The 8686-nt window shown below is 50.2% G+C and overlaps 1 protein-coding gene across 1 annotated transcript in view; it reads left to right on the top strand.

The window, feature by feature from the left end:
- The first annotated feature begins 514 nt into the window (after positions 1 to 514).
- RPH3AL (rabphilin 3A like (without C2 domains)) overlaps positions 515 to 8686 on the top strand; it is a 133843-nt gene continuing 125671 nt past the window's right edge. Inside the window, exon 1 of the mRNA XM_025362039.1 lies at positions 515 to 657. The gene's annotated coding sequence lies outside the window, so the exon portion shown is untranslated. The remainder of the gene's footprint in view (positions 658 to 8686) is intronic.

The following is an 8686-nucleotide window of genomic DNA, read 5'->3' as shown; positions in this document are numbered from 1 at the left end:
AAGGTCAACAAAGAGATCCTTGTCATCCTCCTCCTCTCTGCAGGAGGACGTGAGGCTGCAAACGTTCCCTCACTGTGCCAGGGTTCATTTCGTTACCCTTGTCCTCCTGGAGGCACCTCCGGGAAGCTGCTCCGTTTGCACGTCTGTCAGGTTGTCTGTGCTTCAGTTTGCCTTCCTCCCGAACAGCCACCCCCAGAAGGGGCCCGGTCCAGGCAGCCAGGGCTTCGGGAAGCGATGGGATGCTGACGCCCCGTCCCACCCCCACGGCTGTAAGGACTGTATTGGATGCCTTTTCAGAAAATGTGCTCTTTCTAACCAAAAAAAAAAAAAATGCTTGAAATGTGTAAAAGTGGCCAGACGAGCATTCCCACAGAGGGCTGCGGTCTAAGAGAAAGCGTCCCAAGTCTGCTCAGTTTTGGACTCCGTGACTGGGGGACGTGGTGGGGCCTTGCCTGGCTTGCGTCCACGAGGAGAATCCAGGCCTTGGTTTGGCTCCAGCTGAGCCTGCCTGGTGGCTGCCACTTATTGACTTAAGTCCCAGTGATTCAGCTCCTCATCTGGACGCCGCGGGTCTCCCCTGACAGCGGCGGTGGGAGGGAGAGCGGCCTCCTCCTCCCCTGTGCGGGGCCTTGTCTGGGTGAAGCCCCTCCGTTCCCGGTAGGTGTCTGGGTCTCATGGCTCCCCCTGGAGCGTTGAAACATCGGAAGACGCCTCCGTTTTCCTGGAGTCGGGGCCCAGTCCATGCAGGGATTCTCCCAGAACTTTGCTAACTTCCGGGGAAAAGCTTTGTGTCTGCGCTGGGAGAGTGTCTGGTTAATCGTTAACGGGAAACTTGCCCCAGGTCCTCAAGAGGCAGCCGGGGCTGGAGAACAGGCCTCGTGCCCCGCTGGTGCCTCCAGTGCTCTTTCCGTGTGGTCCTTTGAAACACCCCAGTGGACAGAGATGGATTTGGGATGCGGGCCGGCGGGGTTGTGTGCTAGCAGCAGATGGGCCTGGGGTCAGGCAGAGAATGGGGGCCACGCAGCTGAGCACACCGGAACATGCTGCTTGTGTTTCGTGTTGTGCTGTGGGCAGGACTGGCCCAGGGGCTGCAGGCTCTGCGCTCCCTCCCCTGGGATACTCACCTTCGGTGACAAGTGCCCAGATGACTGTGAGATGGGGCCAAAACACCCAAGGGCCCCAAAGAAAGCAAAAAAATAAAGTGCCAAGGCCACGTATCTTAGAGCAGGAGGGGAGTTTTGAAGACTTTAGAAGGCCGTGTGGCCAGCGGACTTGGTCAGGAGCAACTGTCAGGACTGAGCACTCCCCAAACCCATACGCAGGGGCCCGTTCCAGGACCCTTGCCCCTCGAGGTGCTGTTCCATTTACAACCTATATATAGGTTTACCTCGTCAGGCACACAGACAAGCATTTCAGTGTTTTCCTGTTGATTTATTTTCATGTGTATTAGAGCATAACTTGTTTTTATTCAGTTGCCTTCTATTTATGGCATATGGGATGGTTTTTCTATTTATGGTGGAGATACGAAGTTTCCTTTGAAAATGAATTTGTTCAAGTAAAAGAGTGGGTTGATTTAAAGGGAAATATTAAGTAAAGAATAGTACGGGAGCCGCACGGGGATGGCAGGTGGCACGTGGATGCCCGCGCTTTGGAAATTGCGTGCTGGAGGAATTCAGAGATGAGAAAAAGAAAGGATCATGGAAGAGACGGGTGGGGTGCGGGAGGAGTGAAACCCAGCTAGGGGGAGATGGAGGGTGAGTCTGTACTTGTAGGTCCAGAAATGTGGGCACGATTCTTGGTGTGGTCTATTTTGGCTGCAGCAGGCGAGTCTTGCAGGAAACAGAGGGTAGGGTGGAGGGTACGGTATTGTGGAGGACCATCAGTCTCAGGGTGTGGGCACGATTCTTGGTGTGTCTATTTTGGCTGCAGCAGGCGAGTCCCGCAGGGAATGGAGGGTAGGGTGGGACTGTATTGTGGAGGACCATCAGTCTCAGGGTGTGGCCTCTGAACTTTTCAGGAGGCAGTGGGAGCCATTGAGGGTGCTTGAGGAGGGGAGTGTTTCTTGAGGGTCCTTGAAGAGTCTCGTTTTACCAGGACTGAAGGCAGATCACTAGTCAGGGGCCCAAGTAGTGAGGGTTTCAGAAGCCAGACTAGGGCCATAGCCAAAGACAAGCCACCCAGCCACCCAGGCCATCCCGTACTGGCTTGGAGGGCAGCCTAGAGGCGCTGGAGTGAGGCGGGTCGGAGGTGGACGAGCTGAGCCCTGGCCCTCTGGGGAGGCCGTGGGTGATGGGCAGGTCAGTTGTGCATGGAGTCCTGGACGGGAGGGGCATCTTCTCCTGGCTGGGCTGGGAGGAGATGGTAAGAGCTACTCAGTGACCTCTCCCTGGAGCCTCCTGGCCTAGCACGGAGTGTTGTGGAATGTTCTGGAATGTTCTGGGGGAAGTGGGTGCGGTCGGCTGAAGGAAGCTCCCTCTGGGCCAGAGTTCATGCGGGAGGAGGAAGCCGGCTGTTTCCTGCCCTCTGGTTTGGCCCAGATGCCCTTGGCTGACGGCCCCAGGCCAGGATTTCATTCATCATCAGGGTCTGCTGTTGTTTTAAACTCCCATTTCATCCTTTTAGTGTGGAGAAGTTCATCAGCATTCAGGGGCCAGCTTGGTTTAAAAAACAGGTTTGTTTTGTTTTGTTTTGTGAGGGCCTGCTACATACCAGATACTGTGTTTGGAACTATTTTTTTTTTTTTTTTGAGATGGGGTCTCGCTATGTCACCAGGCTGGAGTGCAGTGGCGCGAACTCAGCTCACTGCAACCTCCGCCTCCTGGGTTTAAGTGATTCCCCTGCCTCAGCCTCCTCAGGAGCTGGGATTACAGGCACGTACCACCACGCCCAGCTAATTTTTGTATTTTTAGTAGACATGGGGTTTCACTATGTTGGCCAGGACGGTCTCGATCTCTTCACCTCATGATCCACCTGCCTCGGCCCCCCAAAGTGCTGCGATTACAGGCGTGAGCCACCGCGCCCGGATAATTTTTGTATTTTTAGTAGAGATGGGGTTTCATTATGTTGGCCAGGCTGGTCTCAATCTCGTGATCCGCCCGCCTCAGCCTCCTGAAGCGCTAGGATTACAGGCGTGAGCCCCCGCGCCCAGCCTGGAACTTTTACTCGGTTACCACAATTCACTATGGACAAAACCTGTTGAGAAATGCATTATTTATTACTGCTGTCGTACAGAGGAAGAAATGGAGTGGAGGGACATGTAACAAGCCCCAAAGTAAACCACTGGTGAGCTGTAGAGTCCAATTGCAAACTTACGCCTCTGAAAAGAAGGCCGTGTCTGTAGTAGTGAGGCTGTGGACACGCTGTTTAACTTGGAGGAAGCTAATTGGCCTCTGTGCTCCTGTGTGTGGGTGTGGGCTGTCCCTGCAGTGTGCTGGGCACATCTGTAATATCGGGGTGCTGAGGGCACTCGCTGGGATTGCAGGGGAGATTGTGAGTGATGATATAGGTAAGGTGTTATAGAAATGTCAGCTACTGCTGCTATTACTATATAAAACCAGAGTTGCAGAATCCTGGACTCGATTTTACTGGAAGACATTTTTGGAAGGAATATCTCTTAGGGTGGAGAAGAAGCATTATTCTCATTAAATTGAATTAATTAATTAGTACATTTTAAACATTTATTTCTATTAAAAAGTTTTTTTTTTATACAGATGGGGTCTTGCTACATTGCCCAGGTTGGTCTTGAACTCCTGGCCTCAAGCAATCCTCCCACTTTGGCCTCCTAAAGTGTTGGGATTACAGGCGTGGTCCACTGTGCCCAGTCATTTTAATTTTAAAAATCATCAATATATGGTGGGATAGAACGTGAATTTAACCTTAAAGCCGTTTTGAGTTTGGGCTGGTGATTTCTGGGCACGCTCCTGGCCCCTGGATGTTGGGAGATGTGGGTGACATGGGGAAGGGGAGGGTCTGTTCACTGTCCTCTCTTTTCAGCCTGACTTCAGTGAAAGCTCGAAGTGCACTTGGCTATTTCTACGGCTTCAGCACTCCTAGCTCTGCCCAAGAGGGTGCCAGCGAGCTGTGACCTCAGGGCAGTCACTAACCTGCCCAGACCAGTTTCCCTCCTGCCCTAGTTCCCTGAGTAAGTTTCCTCTTCCTTTCTGGCGCTTCTGGGAGGACAGTTCTTTCCCTGAAATGTGGCCTTCTCCTGCCAAGTCCCTCCTTTTCCCTCTGAGCCCTGCACCTCGTTCTTCTCTTTGAAGCCCTCCGGGACTGCCGCAGAGCAAGATCTTCCCTGCGCCTTCTCTTTGCTCCCGGTGTTCTTTGCTTGGCCCCAGCATTTATTGGAGCCACTGTCCGAGTCCTTCGGGATTCATCTCGTGCACCGTGCAGTACGCACTGGCTCTTTGGAGGCAGCACAATGGAGGTGACCCTTCTCCTCGTGCACCTTCCAGAGATTGACACGTAAACAAAGAAATAAACACAGATTCCAGCTGTGATGCCTGTGATGAAGAATAAGAATTGGGGCCCAGTATTTGTTGACCTTTCAGTATTCTGCACTCCCAAGGGAGGGCTGCGTGGTGGGGATGGAACACAGGCATGGACAGTACGTACCTTCCTCCTTTGGCAAACAGGGATGACGAGCTCCTGTGGTTAATCCACACAAAAGCGTTCGGGACGGTGTGACACCCAAAGGTAATATTAGTGGCATGGCAAGATTCTTCCCCATTGATGATGATGGATGTGGTGTTTTTTTTCTCTATGAAGAAGAAGAAAATTTAAATTTTTTTCATTGCATTTGGTAGCACTTTTTTGTTTTTTTTGAACAGTGTTAGGATTACAGAAAAAAATTGAACAAGAAGTACAGAGTTCCCGTCTAACCTTTTACCTCTTTCAGTTTCCCATGATTAACATCTTGCTTTGGTGTGGTACATTTGTTACAATAAACGTGGTAATACTGATACATTGTTATTAACCAAGATGTATAGTGTACACTTAGGGTTCTATCTTGGAGGTGTAGGTTCTATCGCTTCAAAAAATGTGTAAAGACATGTGTAGAGAATAATAACTTCACTGCCTTCCAAATCCCCTGCAATCCATTTCCTCGTTCTTCCCATTCCACCCCCAAATCCCTGGTCTTTTTGTTGTCTCCATAGTTTGGCATTTTTCAGAATGTAATAGACGTAGTTGGAACCGTGCCGTAAGTAGCCCTTTCACACTGGTTTCCTTCTCTTAGCAGTATGCGTTTAAGATTCCTCCATGTCTGTCTGTGGCTTGCCAGCTCTTTTTTTTTTTCTTTTTTAACTCCTTCTTGCAGAGAAGGGTTACCCTATAGACAGTGTGCCCAGAGTAGCCTCATTTTTCTTTTCCTTTTTTTTTTTTTTTTTGAGATAGAGTCTCGCTCTGTCGCCCAGGCTGGAGTGCGGTGGCCGGATCACAGCTCACTGCAAGCTCCGCCTCCCGGGTTTACACCAGTCTCCTGCCTCAGCCTCCCGAGTAGCTGGGACTACAGACGCCCGCCACCTCGCCCGGCTAGTTTTTTGTATTTTTTTAGTAGAGACGGGGTTTCACTGTGTTAGCCAGGATGGTCTCGATCTCCTGACCTCGTGATCTGCCCGTCTCAGCCTCCCAAAGTGCTGGGATTACAGGCTTGAGCCACCTCGCCCAGCCCATTTTTCTTTTAATTAATTAAATTAAATAATTTTTTTTTTTTTGTGGAGACGGGATTTCGCTATTATGCCCAGGCTGGTCTTGAATTCCTAGCCTCAAGTAATCCTTCCACCTCGGCCTCCTAAAATGCTGGGGTTACAGGCATGAGCCATCCTGTCCAACCTTACTAGCTCATTTTTTTAATCGCTGAATTATGTTTCATCGTATGAATATATGGTACCATATTTTATTTATTCACCTGATGAAGGACATCTTGGTTGCTTCCAAGTTTTTGCAACTATGTATAAATATTTAGTAAACATGAGGGTGCCGGTTCTTGAACAGAGATAACAGTTTATTTGCATAAACGGTCAGGTTATTTGCATAAACGGTCAGGTTATTTGCATAAACGGTCGGGTTATTTGCATAAATGGTCAGTTCATTTGCATATACCAAGTGCTTGCATATTCATGTGCTTGCTGGATCCTTCGGTAAGAGTATAGTCAACTTTGTAACAAAATACCTTCCCAAGTGGCTGTACTGATTTTTTTTTTTTTTTTTTGTAACGGAGTCTTGCTCGGTCACCCAGGCTGGAGCTGAGTGTGGTTGTGCTGTCATGGTTCCCTGCCACCTTGAGCTCCAGGGCTCAAGCCATCCTCCCATCTCAGCCTCCCGAGGAGCTGGGACTGTGGGCATGTGCCCTCACTCCTGGCTAAACATGTTTTTATTTTTCATAGATACAGAGTCCCACTGTGCTGCCCGGGTTGGCTGTGCTGTTTTGCAATGTTTTGGGGGTTCCTGTTGCCGCACATCCTCACCAGCATTTGGTGATGTCAGTGTTTCATATCTGGACTGTTCTAACAGGTGTGTAGTAGTATCTTGTTTTAATTTCCAATTCCCTAATTACATATCATGTTGGGCATCTTTTCATTGGCTTGTTTGCCATTTGTATATCTTCAGTGAAGTATCTGTTGTTTGTTTTCTTATTTTTGACAAAATAGTATTTTTCTATTTAGAATCTTATCTGTTGTCTCTGACTTATCTGAAAGGAGAAGGAAAAAAGATGATGTGTGTACACGGGATGGCTACGAAATGGTGCGGCTGTGTCCCCACCCAAATCTCGTCTTGCACTCCCACCTGTTGTGGGAGGGACCCGGTGGGAGGTCATTGAATCACGGGGGCAGGTCTTTCCCGTGCTGTTCTCGTGATAGTGAGTAAGTCTCACGAGAGCTGATGGTTCTCTAGGGGGGAATTTCCCTGCGCGAGCTCCCTCTTTTCCTGCCGCCATCCACGTAAGATGTGACTTGCTCCTCCTTGTCTTCCACCATGGTTGTGAGGCTTCCCCAGCCACGTGGAACTGTAAGTCCATTAAACCTCTTTCTTTGGTAAATTGCCCAGTCTCGGGTAGGCCAACGGACTAATACAACTGCGACGGGGAAAGGCTCCAAACACACATAGTTCTGTCCAGCACAGAGTACCATGAAGTGTGAGAAGTTGGACTACGCTTGTGGTTAAGAGCTTATGCTTGGAGTTCAAATCCTGGACCTTTGTCACTTACCAGCTGTCATTCACCTCTCTGAGCCTCAGTTTGCTCACCTGTACAATGGGGGTGTTAAAACCTGCCTCACAGGGTTACTCTGAAAGATAAAGGACATGATTCCATAAAGCACTTGGCACTAAGCCTGGCAAATGGTAAGCCCTCAATGGTGGTTCTCCTAATTGATCATTGACAGACAAACCTTTCACCTCCCCCACGTGACATTTTGTGTTTCCCTTATGTCCTGGTCTTTGAGACTCAGAGCCCACTAGCATCCCATTTGTCCTTACAGTGCAAAGTCGGTGTGTGTGTGCAGACGGGGAGCACGCATGCCCCAGCAGGGTGTGCACGCAGATGGGGAGCACGCATGCCCCAGCAGGGTGTGTGTGTGCAGACGGGGAGCACGCATGCCCCAGCAGAGTGTGTGTGCAGACGGGGAGCACGCACGCCCCAGCAGGCACCCACTTCTCAGCCTCAGGGCACTGCTCCTGGCCTCCTCTCACTTGCCCCAGGACTCAGTTCTCTAGCCAGTCCTGGGTGGCTGTTTCTGTTTCCCCAAGTCTGGCTACACAGGTGTAGAAACCCCAGCTATCCCCCTTCCAGCTTCTCTGAGCATGAACCCCCGGTGGGTTTGTTCGAGGAAGTTCCTGCTGTGGCAACGAGAAGTTAGAGAGGTGGGAAAGTGACCAGGCAGACGGAGTCCTCACAGCAGTGGCTGTAGACTTGCCAGCTACTGGCACCTTTGCGGATGGGATTTACGGTGTTGTGCTTGTTTGTTTGCCTTTGAGACAGAGACTCACTCTGTTGCGCAGCCTGGAGTGCAGTGGTACGATCACGGCTCTCTGCAGCCTTAACCTCCTCAGGCTCAGGTGACCCTCCCACCTCAGCATCCCAGGTAGCTGGGATTACAGGTGCATGTCACTGAGCCCAGCTAATTTTTTCTTTGTGTGCGTGTTTTTTTTGTTTGTTTGTTTTTGTTTTTCAGAGACAAGGTTTCACCATGTTGCCCAGGCTGGTTTCAAACTCCTGGGCTCAATGGATCCTCCTGCCTTGGCCTCCCAAAATGCTGGGACTACAGACTAGGATGGTTTTTGATATGGCCTCACCAAAGGCCTCCTGCCTCTCTCAGCAAGGCCACGTGGCCTTTCCCCTCATGCTGATTCCTCTTCCCAGGAGATACACTTTCTGTTCATCAGGCCTCCTGCCCAGATGTGAGCCCCTCTGGGCATTTCCCACAATACAGAAGAGGATGATGGTGAGGGCAGTGATGATTGATGGTGACAAGCCTGATGGTGGTGAATAGGATGATGGTGACAGTGATGATGATGGTAGTGATGACGGTGATGGTGATTGACAATGATGGTGATGATGATGAGGATGATGATAGTGGTGTTGGTGATGATGGTAATAATGATGATGGTGATGACAGTGATGATGACAATGTCTGATGGTGGTGATGGTGATGATGACTGATGGAGGTGAATACGATGATGATGGTGA

The sequence above is a fragment of the Theropithecus gelada genome, chromosome 16 (genome assembly GCF_003255815.1).
Source record: "Theropithecus gelada isolate Dixy chromosome 16, Tgel_1.0, whole genome shotgun sequence".
In the NCBI taxonomy this organism is placed as follows: domain Eukaryota; kingdom Metazoa; phylum Chordata; class Mammalia; order Primates; family Cercopithecidae; genus Theropithecus; species Theropithecus gelada.
The sequence above is the reverse complement of the archived record's forward strand: the minus strand, read 5'-3'. Positions and strand labels throughout refer to the sequence as shown.